The sequence below is a fragment of the Callorhinus ursinus genome, unplaced genomic scaffold, assembly GCF_003265705.2.
Source record: "Callorhinus ursinus isolate GAN/ISIS: 27379988/994484 unplaced genomic scaffold, GSC_fseal_2.0 scaffold16, whole genome shotgun sequence".
Taxonomy (NCBI): Eukaryota; Metazoa; Chordata; class Mammalia; order Carnivora; family Otariidae; genus Callorhinus; species Callorhinus ursinus.
In genome coordinates this window covers 11,066,472-11,079,796 of record NW_027397078.1, presented here as the reverse complement: position 1 = coordinate 11,079,796, position 13,325 = coordinate 11,066,472, and the positions used below count along the sequence as shown (strand labels likewise).

The 13,325-nt window shown below is 38.8% G+C and overlaps 1 protein-coding gene and 1 pseudogene across 4 annotated transcripts in view; one reads left to right on the top strand and one right to left on the bottom strand.

The window, feature by feature from the left end:
- The window catches only part of SYTL5 (synaptotagmin like 5), a 269,646-nt gene that overhangs the window by 39,967 nt on the left and 216,354 nt on the right, over positions 1-13,325 (top strand). The gene's annotated exons all lie outside the window — the stretch shown is intronic.
- The window catches only part of LOC112812929 (large ribosomal subunit protein eL6-like), a 22,562-nt pseudogene continuing 17,744 nt past the window's right edge, over positions 8,508-13,325 (bottom strand).

Genomic DNA, 13,325 nt, shown 5'->3' with positions numbered 1-13,325 from the left:
AAGAAGTATTTGAGATGGCACTGGAAAATACATTCATGTGTTCATTAATTTATTCATCAGTTATTTTATTTGACATACAAGAAATATTTGTTGAAGGAAAGAATTTGAGCAACTGGTAGAGAAGGTGAGCTGCATCTGAAAAGGAAGGGTGGAATTGTAAAGAGACAAGAGTAAAGGGTGCGTAGAAACAGTCAGGGCAAAGCTCAGAGTCAACATGATTCACATGTGGAAGAATAGGAAGATCGGGATGTTCCAGAGAAAGGTAATAATCTACAGAAAAATGATGGGCAAGTGTGTGATCTCGTAATGGTCTGTGATTATCTTCAATACATTGCCACTTCTGGGTCATCTCGCATCCCTAACTCCGTTCTATGATACTAAGCCGATTAGGTATATAATGCAGCTGTCACCTATCAAATAAACGAATGGGCTTTTCCCCCTGACATAATAGATACTCCTTGAGTAATCTGAAAGGCTCCATTCCATTAAAGTCTTTAGCTCATGTGTCCTGTGTCTTTTTATATACAATGATAAGAATCCTTGAGGGCCATTTTATCTGAAGCTACTAAAGCAGTGATTCTCAAGCTTTAGCATGCATTAGAACCACTGGGAAGAGAGCCTGTTACAGGACATATTGCTGAGCCTCATTCTGAGAGATGCTGATTTCTTAGGTCTGGAAAGGGTCCCCAGAATCTGCCTTTCTAATAAGTTCCCAGGTGATGCTCAAGCTGCTGGTCCAGGGACTGCACCGTGAAAGCCACTGTACGAATGACATTGAGTTTTATCAAGTACTGAACTTGATAGAATTAGAGCATGTTTTCTTTAGGTAATTTTCTAAAATCTATATTTAGTTGTGCCTCCTACCCATGGAAGACAATTATTTGAAATAACTTATAGGGGAAAAAAACCCTTTTAATTTATATTTTATCTTAGCCATTCCCTTACTGTAATTTTGATTTTGATCGTCTTGCTGCTAAGGTGAACTGTTTTGAGAGGCCTAAGCTACCATTAAACTCCATTAGCAGTATAAATTTTCTAATACTTCAGAGAGATCCCATTGCATTATTCATAAATCTGAATGGGTTGAGTGGGAGTTTTTCTACAAGTGATTTTTATAATAGGCCTTTCGTAAATGTAAGCATGGATTCTTTCATCAGTGCATTCTTGCTGTTGATAATAGTCAACATTTTAAATACAACACATATGCAAATTTTATGGCATTTTTCCTTTATGATCATATATCTCTTTAAAGGAAAGTACACCTCACTTCAGATTCCTGCTAATTGTACGTGCTATCGCCTCCTACCTAAATGAGTCACACCAAGATTTACATGCCACTTCTTCTGACAAGTACCTGAAAGTTGAAGTAATTTTCACACATTCTGTCTCGTTCTTCCCTCATAGTTCTTGAATGCGTTATGAGCAAGAAATTACTTCGATGAGAAGAGTTAGGGGGAGGTTTCACCACATGGTGCCCTGCATATCCACTCACCTCCAGTCTTCTCTGTCAGTTCTGTCCATTTCCCCATTGGCTAGGCCTCACTTTATCTCTTTTCCTCAAATAAAACTAACAGAAGCCTTTTGGAGCCCTACATGGCTCAGTCGGTTAAGCGTCTGACTCTTGATTTTGGCTCGGGGGATGATCTCAGGGTCGTGAGATGGAGCTGGCTAAGGGCGGAGCCTTCTTAAGATTCCCTTTCTCCCTCTCTCTCTCTCTCTCTCTGCCCCTCCCCCCCCCACGTGCTCGCTCTCAAAGAAAAAAAACAAAAACTAAAGGCTTTTGTGTGTGGCAGACTTCTAAATCTTGGTAATAACAGGGAAGGGAGTAATGACAGCCCAGCCCAGTACACAAATAACTTACAACTGACTCTCATACGACTGTGTTCTCAATTCCTCCCCTATTCCCTGTCACGAGGAATTTCTCCTTAGGCCTCCATATTGCTTACGGCCAGGACCCTTCCTCCCCCTCTCCCCAGCTTGCATCCCTACTTCCCTTCCTGCAGGCCTCCCTCTCAGCCACCTTAATCTCTCACTCTGTTTCACATTCATTCAACTCTGTTTTCTGGCTCTCAAACTTTGAGCAAGGGCCCTTGTATTTCTCCATTACAAAAGTGAGTCAAAATCCATCATCAAAGTATTTTTCTTAACAAACAAGCTATCTACCTCTGTGGTGATTTGGATTATTGCCTTAGGAATAAGTGGCTGCAGTCAGGAGTCTTTTCTGTGTAACTTTTTTTTATTCCTGCCAAATTGGTTTAAGGAAAATTCGATAAGGCTGCTTGCCGCTGAGAGTGTTTCTGTGGATTGGCATGAGTTTGGAAAAGAAAATGAAGGTGAATTAGGAAGGGCACTCCTGGCTTCAAAGTCAGGTTCCTGGTGCTAGCTCTGCTTTTCTTTGGCAGCGCGGTCTTTAAACAAGCCGCACGGTCTGGGTTTCTTCATTTGTTAATTGAAGGAGTCGGGTCAGTGTTCAATGAGCTTAGGCAAAAACCTAAAGACAAACAAAACCAATTCACGGTGGTACCTCCTGAAGCAGGGATGGGGGCCAGACCCACCGCCTTAATTCTTCCTCCTCCTTGGCCCCTTGAGCTCCCTCACAGCACAGTTCTGAAAACACCGACCTGGATGGTTTTCATCCACAGTTGTTCCCTGCTTTTCTCACGTTTCTGACCGGAATTCACAGTAGACTATAAATGCTCCTTGTAAGTAGAATGAGAGTAGGTAGATGGAAGCCTGAGAGAGAAATGCTCCATGGCCTGGCATAGCTGAGGAATTTTGGAGTTGTCTGATGTTCAGTCAAGAGTTGTTTGTGGCCCTGGGCTAAGCCGTAACCAAATTTCCTTTGTCCCCACCCTATATATTCCCCATATTTGAAGGTAAGCCAGTCAGAATTGTTGAATCACTGTACCGTATACCTGAAACTAACATAACACTGTATGTTAACTATAGTGGAATTAAAATTTAGAAAATAAAAAGTCTGTCACAGATCTGTATTTAAGAAAAGATGTCCCTGTTGCAAAATATTTTTCTGGAAAAAGAGGCTGGGGGTTATTTTGATTGAAATTTGACCTTTGGGGCGCCTGGGTGGCTCAGTTAGTTGGGTGTCTGCCTTCACCTCAGGTCATGATCCCAGGGTTCTGGGATCGAGCCCCGCATTTGGCTTCCTGCTCACCAGGGAGCCTGCTTCTCCCTCTCCCACTCCCCCTGCTTGTGCTCGCTCGCTCTCTCTCTGTGTCAAATAAATAAAATCTTAAAAAAAAGAAATTTGACCTTTGGTATTTGACAGTTGATTAACATTTTATTGTCCGATGATCCCTGTGCAATCAATAATATACTTAGAAAAAAATCCATCGTCTGACACTGTGGCTAAAACTTCCAGTACTATGTTGCATAGATGTGGTAAGAGTGGACATCCCTGTCTGGTTCCTGACCTTTGGGGGAAAGCTCTCTTTTTCCCCCACTGAGTTTTATGTATGCTGTGGGTTTTTCATATATGGCCTTGATTATGTTGAGGTATGTTCCCCCTAAACCTACTTTGTTGGGAGTTTTTATGTTGAATGCTTTTTCTGCATCTGTTGAGACTATCATAAGTTGTTTTATCCTTCCTCTTGTTAATGTGATATATCATGTTGATTGATTTTTAAATATCAGAATACCCTTGTATCCCTGGAATAAATCCCACTTGATCGTGGTGAGTGATTTTGTTGAGGATTTTTGCATCTGTGTTCATCAGAGATATCGGCCTATAGTTCTCTCTTTTTTTTTTTTGGTAGGTTTTTTGTTTGTTTGTTTTTGTTTTTGTATCAGGGTAAGGCTGAACTCAGAATGAATTTGGAAGCTTAACTTTTTTTTTTTTTTTGGAATAGCTTGAGAAGAATAGGTATTAACTCTTCTTTAAAAGTTTGGTAGAGGGCACCTGGTGGCTCAGTTGGTTAAGCGTCTGCCTTCAGCTCAGGTCATGATCCCAGTGTTCTGGGATCGAGTCCTGCATAGGGCCCCCTGCTCGGCAGGGAGTCTGCTTCTCCTTTTGCCCCTCACCCTGCTCGTGCTCGCTCGCTCTCTCTTGCACTCTCTCTCTCAAGTAAATAAATAAAAAAAATAAATTTTTGTAGAATTCACCTGTGAAGCCATCTGGTCCTGGACTTTTTTTGTTGGGAGTTTTTTGGGTACTGATTCAATCTCTTTGCTGGTAATCAGTCTGTTCAAATTTTCTATTTCTTGCTGTTTCAGTTTTGGTATGTTACATGTTTCCAGGAATTTACCATTTCTCCTAGATTATCCAATTTGTTAGGATATAATTTTTGTAATGTTCTCTTATAATCATTTGTATTTCTGTGGTGTCAGTTGTTATTTCCCCTCCATTTCTGATTCTGTTTATTTGAGTCCTCTTTTTTTCCTTGATGAGTCTGGCTAAAGGTGTATCCATTTTGCTGATCTTTTCAAAGAACCTGTTCCTGGTTTCATTGATCTGTTCTATTGGGCTTTTTGTTAGCCTCTATTTCTTTTATTTCTGCTCTAATCTTTATTATTTCCTTCCTTTTACTGCTTTTGGGTTTTATTCATTCTTTTTCTAACTCCTTTAGGTGTAAGGTTAGGTTGTTTGAGATTTTGTTTCTTGAGGTAGGCCTGTACTGCTATAATTTTCCATCTTAGGACAGCTTTTGCTGCCTCCCAAAGATTTTGGAACATTGTGTTATGTTTATTTTTCTTAATATATTTTAAAATATTGTCTTTGATTTCTTGGTTGTCCCATTCATTGTTTAGTAGCTTGTTATTTACTCCCCATGTATTTGTGTCCTTTCTAGATTTTTATCTTATGATTGATTTTCAGTTTCATACTATTGTGGTCAGAGTAGATGCATGATATATTTCAGTCTTTTTCATTTTGCTGAGTTGTTTTGTGGCCTAACGTGATTTGTTCCAGAGAATATTCTATGTGCACTTGAAAAGGATGTATATTCTGCTGTTTTTAGATAGAATGTTCTGATTATATCTATTAGGTCCACCTGGTCCAATATGTCATTGAAAACCACTGTTTCCTTATTGATTTTCTTTCTGGATGATGTATCCATAAGTGCAGTGTTAAAGTCCCCTACTGTTATTGTGTCACTGTCAATTTCTTCCTTTGTGTCTGTTACTGGTTGCTTCATATATCTAGGTGCCCACATATTGGATGTACAAATATTTATATCTGCTATATCCTCTTGTTGGATTGTTCCCTTTAAATCTTTTTTTTTTAAGATTTTATTTATTTATTTGACAGAGAGAGAATGAGAGATAGAGAGCACGAGAGGGAAGAGGGTCAGAGGTAGAAGCAGACTCCCCGCCGAGCAGGGAGCCCGATGTGGGACTCGATCCCGGGACTCCAGGATCATGACCCGAGCCGAAGGCAGTCGCCCAACCAACTGAGCCACCCAGGCGCCCCTGGATTGTTCCCTTTATAATTATGTAGTATCCTTTGTTCTTACAGTCTTTATTTTAAAATCTATTTTGTCTGCTATAAGTAGGGAAATTCTGTTTTTAAAAGAATTCTAAATTGATGTGGATATGAGTTACATGATTTTAAAATTTACCATTTTAGTTCCTGGAACCAGTTTGTTGAATATTTTTAATTCAGGGAAAGTGATAATATGATGTAGCTTTATTTTTAGCAGTCAGCTGTCCCCCAACTGTGTTAAATTCTTTCCCATAGATCAGATACTACCATTATGATATCTTAGCCAGATTCCATAATTCTCATCTTACTTTGCATTCCTGGGAAAGAAGATTCATTTCATTTCAGAGATTAATTTCCTCCCTATTGGCAGCGTAGGGAATAATCTGTCTTTCCTAGCATCCTTCAGTAGGTCTGAAGGGAAGAGGCCAGCTTCCAATGTTGTTGGCTCACTGGTGGTTCAGTAAATTTAGAGTGTGTCTTCAACCTGGGGCCTTAAAATCTCATCCACTTCCTGTTATAGTATGTTTACTTACTCTAACAGTAAACTAATTTTTACCTCCTGAGTTCACATCAAGAAACCTGTTATTGGGATATGTCAATTTGAGTTTTAGAGATTTATACGTATGATATACTCATGAGTCAGTGTGAGCTGGCTGAAGATAAAGGGAATGATAAAATCAGAAGCATTAAAAATCACGGCTAGAATAAGACCACTGTGGGTATAAGTGCTGAGAACTACAAACAGGTTAAGATCAAATTCAGGGATATTAAGGATTAAAAAATCAAATAGTAAAATGCTTGACCCATGGACTTACTTGAGGGAGGATTGGCAGAGGTGAAATGGTTATCTCCAGAAAAGTTATGTTAGTGGCAGCGGTACCTAATAATTGAATGTGGAAGAAATGTAATGAATTCAGCCACGAGAGTCCTTACAGCCTCAGATTCTCTCTGGTATTGGGGCCATTAGGATTGCTCTCAGAAGACATACAATAGGGAAGAATTACTTTGGTTAGTAGAAAATTGATCTCTTCCTTCTTATTTCAAATGATTTCATCTCGGTCACTGTGACACAGGCTCTTCTGCCAAAAGTAGCTTTTTGTGTGTTGGAATTTTCTAATGGTTTTTTTCCTGCCCAGCCAGCCTCCTCTTCATCACTCCATCGCCCTGATCCCTCTTCTGTCCTTCCCTTTTCCCTTCACTTCCTCCCTTATTTCACAGTCCCTTCCTTCCCCCTCACTCTTCAAGGACTAAATTAGCTGTCTCCCTATTACATGGATCACCCACCCCCCACTTTTTTTGTTAATCTCTGCTCAGTTTTCTTTGTCGTTGCTTTGTGATTACTCTGTGCACGATAGGACGTTTCTTATTCCTTTCAGAGAACTGCTATCATTTTAACTGGGCTTTACATCTTTTTTGTTTTATAGAACCCTTCTGAAGAATACACCTATTTTGGGTATGTGTGATGGTTATGCTTTCCCTGCTTAGGAGAAGTAAAAGGTACATAGATTTGGCAGGCAGACTTTGGTGTAGATTCTGACTTTTCCATTTTGTAACCTTAGTCAAGTTACTTATGTATTCTTTATTCAGGTTCCTTACTATAAGTGAGGGTAATAATAGCTGCCTCCAGAGAGTGTTGTGATTAAATAAGATGAACTATTTAATAACACTTTAATTTGAAAACTTTAATTTTCTTCTCTCTTTCTACTCCATCTTCCATTTATTTTTCTGATACTTGAAAAGATTTTCAAACTAGGTCAAGCTACCAAATGACCCAGTCAGTTCAAGTCCAAATGCACACAGTTCCAAATTTCCTTCTCCATAGTTTCATTTTTTTTTTTTTTTCAACTGAAGGAACATTTCTTAAGAGGACAGGCCTTACTCTAAGAGGTTTCAGTTTTCTTATTTTCTTGAACTTATTTCATTTAAATCCTGAGTAATTTCTCCCAATTTTATTCTATTATCAAGCAGTGTAAAGGACAATAATGATAGGGAAAGTCATATAACAGAGTAGTAAAGGTTAACAAGAACAAGAAGTGGGGCACCTGGGTGGCCCATTTGGTTGAGTGTCTGACTCTTGGTTTTGGCTCAGGGCATGATCTCGGGCTCCATGCTCAGCGGGGGGTCTGCTTGAGATTCTCTCATTTTCCTTCTCTCTCTACCCCTCTCCCCACTCTCATTTTCTCTTTCTCTCTCGCAAATAAATAAATTAAAAAAATAAGAACAAGAAGTATAACATGAGCTGCTCTTGTTTACTACAAATATTAGTTATTCTTCTGGAATTTTAGAGTCCAAAAGCATCACTGAAATCCATTCTCTGCATTAGTTTAATATATCATTTCGACTAAATGTTGATTCCCCAGATTGATTGCTTCTCAGCCTGGCAATACTTTATAAAATAGAAAGAGCCTAGATATTTGGTGACATGCGTAAGCCACCAAACCAACTTGATGCTGCTCTACCTACCTTAAGTAGTTCGTATCACTGTAGTTTTTTATTGTTGTTGTTGATTTTGTCATTGCTGATATTGCTGTTACTTGCTGCCCAAGGCATTCCTCATTGATCAGTCTGGAAAGAGTTTCTTATGTCATTAACATTGCAGCCTTAATAATCTTAATTTGTCAGACCTTGCAAGGCCTGGACAGAATAGGTGCATTTTGATTGTGATTAGGGGGTAGAATATGAAAGGGTCAAAATAAAAATTGATCACCATGGTGAAGGAAGGTTGTTGGGCACTAGGGAAGAAATAGTACCTTAAGAACAAAGAGAAGAAAAAACAAAGAGGGAATACAGAGTACACATTTTGCCCTTATAATTGAACCTGGAGCAGTGCTGAGTACAACATTAAAAAAGAATGATTTCACTCGTGGAATTAAAGGAACAAAACAAATGAACAAAGAATACAAAAGAGATAAATAAACAAACCCCAGACTCATAAATACAGAGAACAAACTGGTGGTTCTGTCGGGGCGGGGGGGGGGATAGGTGTAAAATAGGTGAAGGGGATTAAGAATATACTTATCTTTTTTTTAAACAATGGATGAGTTATTTAATTAGGTTCTTTGTAAGAAATTTAGAGCACCAATTTATGAGGGTAAACTCCATTTGTGAGAGAAAACACAGAGCAAGCTAGCCCTGGAGCTGAGGAACAGCTTTGATTTTTGGTAGGATTTGCGAGTCCACAGATTTCTGATTAACCTTGCACTGCTCCATAATCTCTTATTTCTCTCTCTCTGTGTCAAAGATCTCACTTTCCTGGTGTCTGGGTTTATACATCTTCTTCTTGAAGTGAGAAGCATCAGTGAGAAGTTTGGGGATTTTCACACCCCTGATATAATTTTGGTGGAGGTGGCAATGACAAATTTGTGTTGTGTTCCACACAGAGGAACTCGATTGAGGGCCAGAGGTCTGGTCACAAGTAGCAAACCACTGCTCGGCTGCTTCAGGAAGACCGCCCTCTTGCCTCTGTGGTGCCCAGTGAGGATGATCAGAATGGTGCCAGGAGTGATGCCATTTCCAGTTTCCTCACATGCTAACTGAACGTTCTGTTCTGTTTTGTTTTGTTTTGTTACTGTCACTCAACATCTTTCAAGGCACGTCTTGAGTAGGGTAAAACCCAGGCTTTTGCGAAGCTTAACCACTTGGGTACCACAATTCTTGTCAGCACCAGCTGGTTTTGTGACAGTAGCAAGAACCTTCTTTTTCTTTTCAATCCTGGATTTAGCTGCTGAGTACTTCCTCTTGTACATAGCCTTTCTGGAATACATGGCTGATGGGGAAAATCTGCCAATTCCTCTGACTGGGACAGGGTTTCGCCTGCAGGGGGGCTTCCACTTCTTTGGCATTTTAGCCTTGAGGTTACCCTTCTTAACCTTGCCACCAGTGTCAGCCTTCTTGGCTTCAGGTTTCTTCTCCTTAGCATCTGACTTCTCGACTTTCTCACCTGCCACCTTGCAAGATGGGAAAGAACAAGAGTACACTTACCTTGATGAGCACTGAGAAATGTATAGAATTGTTGAATCATTCTGTTGTATACCTGAAATTATTATTACCCTGTATGTTAATTCTACTTGAATAAAAAATGGAAAGAAAACAAAAATGTAGTGTTTGGTTTATAATTTATTCTTTGCCATTTAATATCCTAATTACATGTGAACTGTGGCAGATTTCTAATTCCACCCTGGATCCATCCTGCTGTATAGATGGTAGTTTGAATAATTAGAGCATGGAAATCAATTTTATGACTGCTCTTAGGTACAGATCATTAGAAAAGAATATCTGTTGTAAAAATATGAGCAGTGATTTTTATTACTATTTTGGGCTATTGATTAGTAATGATCCCAACCTTTTTTGAGTTTTTTGGCAGTCTTCACTCAATGCCCATTTTAAGTCCCCGAGGAATGCCATTTTAATGAGGTTGGAACTTCAGAAAAAATTAGAACACATCTCTCAGTAGATTGAGTTATAGGTAATTTTCTCTTGCCTTTCATCCTTCTCTCTACTTGAAGATATACCATTTCCGGCTTTGGTCATCCTCCTGCTCTTGGATAAGTTATATGCTGGTGTGACTTTCTGTTAGCACATGCTCTACTCTATTTCTTACTCAGAGAAAACTTGACAAATGTAATTTTAAAAGATATTACTGTGTTCTGTTTATTTTAAGGAATAATTATTTGCTCAAAATATTTTCAGAGGAGCTGTTTTAGGTAGGAAGATTTTCAAATATCATTTGATAACATATTTGAATTACTACATTTCAGAAAACCATGTAAATCAGAGTAGATCTTCATTTACTTTTACCTTTCTGAAGCTTTGGTATATACTTTCAGTTGTCGGAATTTATATTTAGAAATCTGTTTGTAACCAGGAGGTATGTAATGCTTTCCTATAAGAAAATCAGACCAGTGGGTTGCTATTTTGGTGGCTCTAATAGGGATTGAAATTACCCTATTAGTGTGTGATGTGTATTCATTTGGTTGTCATAAAGAAAAGCTTACTTAAGAATAGTTTTATTGCAGAAGTTAATAATTTAGCATGTACTGAATATTGACTTTTGACTAAAGTAACTACTTTTGCTGACAACTTTTTAGAGTATGAGAGTGTAAAAATATTTGGAAACATACCTTGGTTTTGTGTGGTAATTTTCAGGTATATTGAAGTTTGTGAATTGTTTAATCAGTGGTATACATGATGGATATTATGTATTCTAACTAATACTAATTATACTTTTATAAGAATTATCAAAGCTGAGTAGAGCTTGGGAAGGAGCCTGAGTAAAACAATAACCATGGAAGAAATTGGAATAGGTGGAAATTGACCTGATCTGGGAGGGTAGAAAAGTTTTCAAAGGAAAAAAACAAGTTATGAATCCATAAAGTAAAAAAAATCATTGTGAGTAACCAAAAGTTTTAAAGTTTGGTACATCAATATACACCAAAGAAAAATGGCATCTAAGAGGCCCAGTTCTTTTCTTACTAAATAACTGTTTAGATGTGAAAATAAATGCAAACTCCTAGCCTTGGAGCTTTTGCAAAGAAAGAGAAAGAGAGATTTTAAAGCTCTTTAGGGGATAGGATTTATAGATATGTTAGGGTTCTCTAGAGAGAACAAATAGGAGACATAGACATATGTATTTTATATGTATGTATATGTTTATATGTGTATCTCTGTAAATGTATATATATATATACACATATATACAAAATATACATTTTACTATATATGTGTGTGTGTGTGTGTGATTTATTACAAGGAACTGGCTCATGTGACTGTGGGGCCTGAGAAGTCCAGACCCTGAAGAGCCAGTGGTACCCTGAAGTTCCATTCTCAGTCCAAAGACCTGAGAACCAGAACAGCAGATGGTGTAGATTCCAGTCCACGTCCAAAGGCAGAAGAACCCTTATGTTCTAGCTTGAAGACTGTCAGGCAGAGAGAGACTTCTTTCTTATCCAGTCTTTTATTCTGTTTAGGCCTTCAAGGGATTGGATGTGGCCCACTCACATTGGGAAGGACAATTTGCTTTATTTAGCCTACCAACTCAAATGTTAATCTCATTCAGAAACCCTGTCACAGATTCACCCAGAATAATGCTTAACCACATATCTGGACACCCTGTGGCCCACAGTCAAATTAACACTTAAAATTAACCACCACACAGGACTTAGTAATTGATTGGTAAAGGAAAGTGTGAAATCTAAGTGGGATCCCAAGTTTCTGAATGGGGCAACTAGGTTGATCATATTACTATCTTGCCTTCATATCACTGGTATCAAAACTACTTAAAGAGCCTAGGTAAATAAATGGATTTATTTCAATGGTAATTTTTTAATCATATGTATTAATAGCAAGAAAGAAATTATATAATTTGAGGTTAAGAGGAGAGAATATTAGAGGAGTGTTTTAATAAACATGTTTTATGTATTTTATGTAAATATGTTTTACGTATTTTACCACACTATTCACTCATTCCTTCATTTACTCATTAAATATTTGTTGAGTACCTCTTATATGTCCAGTTGTGCCCTAGAGCAAGATTCTCAATTAAAACATGAGTAAGATAGTCTTCCCTCAGAAAGCCAGTGGGAGAGAGAGATCAATAGGTCATTATGGTGTGGGTAAGGACAAATGAATATGTCCAGTATATTGTGGGAAGCACAGAGGAGAAACACATAATCAGGGCTAGGTAAAGGGGCAGGGAATACTTTCTGGAAAAGTATTAGGGAACTATAAGCAATATTGCTGTAATGTATATTGCAAGATGGTAGTGGGGAGTGATGAGTATGAGTACAGGCCAGACAGTGAATGTCTTGTTTAATATGTTAAGGAAGTTTGACTTTGTTCTGTAGGTGATGGAGACTCATTAAAGGGTTTTTAGAAGATGGGAGAAGAGTTAAAATGGGCAGAAATGGTCAAAGTTCCATATAGGAAAATCTTTTGTTGGCTGTGTGAATCACGTACTTAAAGAGGACAGGACTAGACACAAGGAAGTCAGGTCAGTTTATTGCAGTGGTTTAGAATCGGAGAGGTAAAAGTTTGAACCAGGGAAGTGTCAGCAGGAACAGAGATGGACTCTGGATTCAAGAAACATTTAAAACATAGATTCGTGGGGCGCCTGGGTGGCTCAGTCGGTTAAGCATCTGCCTTTGGCTCAGGTCATGATTCCGGGGTCCTGGGATCCAGCCCCGTGTTGGGCTCCTTGCTCAGTGGGGAGTCTGCTTGTCCCTCTCCCTCTGCTCCTCCCCCTTTCTCCTCCGCTCTGGGCTCACACACACACACACACACACACACACACACACACACACACTCACTCTCTCTCTCTCTCTCTCTCTCTCTCTCACTCAAATAAATAAATAAATAAATAAATAATTTTAAAAAACCCCATAGATTCATAAGACCTAAGGACTGTTGGAATGTGAAGGTCTGAGTGAGGCGTAAGAATCAAGGACAACTTTAGATTTCTACTTTGGATTAATTCAGTACTATGATCTAAGATAGGGAGGAGACATTGTGTCAGCTAATTTTTCATAACAAATCTCTCCAAAGCTCAGTGGCTGAAAATGACCATATTTATTCTCCCTCATTCTTCTGCCTTTGGTTTGGATTAATTGTTCTAGGCTGGACTTGTCTGAACTTGGCTCCAAGTTGCACATTGGGTCTACTTTTTGCTGACCCAACTCTCCTTTCTTGGACCTATGGGCTAGCCAAGGAATATCCTTTTATTTATTTTTAAATTTTTTAAAAGATTTTATTTATTTGATAGAATGAGAAAGAGAGCATGAGAGGGGAGAAGGTCAGAGGGGGAAGCAGATGCCCTGCTGAGCAGGGAGCCCGATGCAGGACTCGACTCTGGGACTCCAGGATCATGACCTGAGCCGAAGGCAGTCGTTTAACC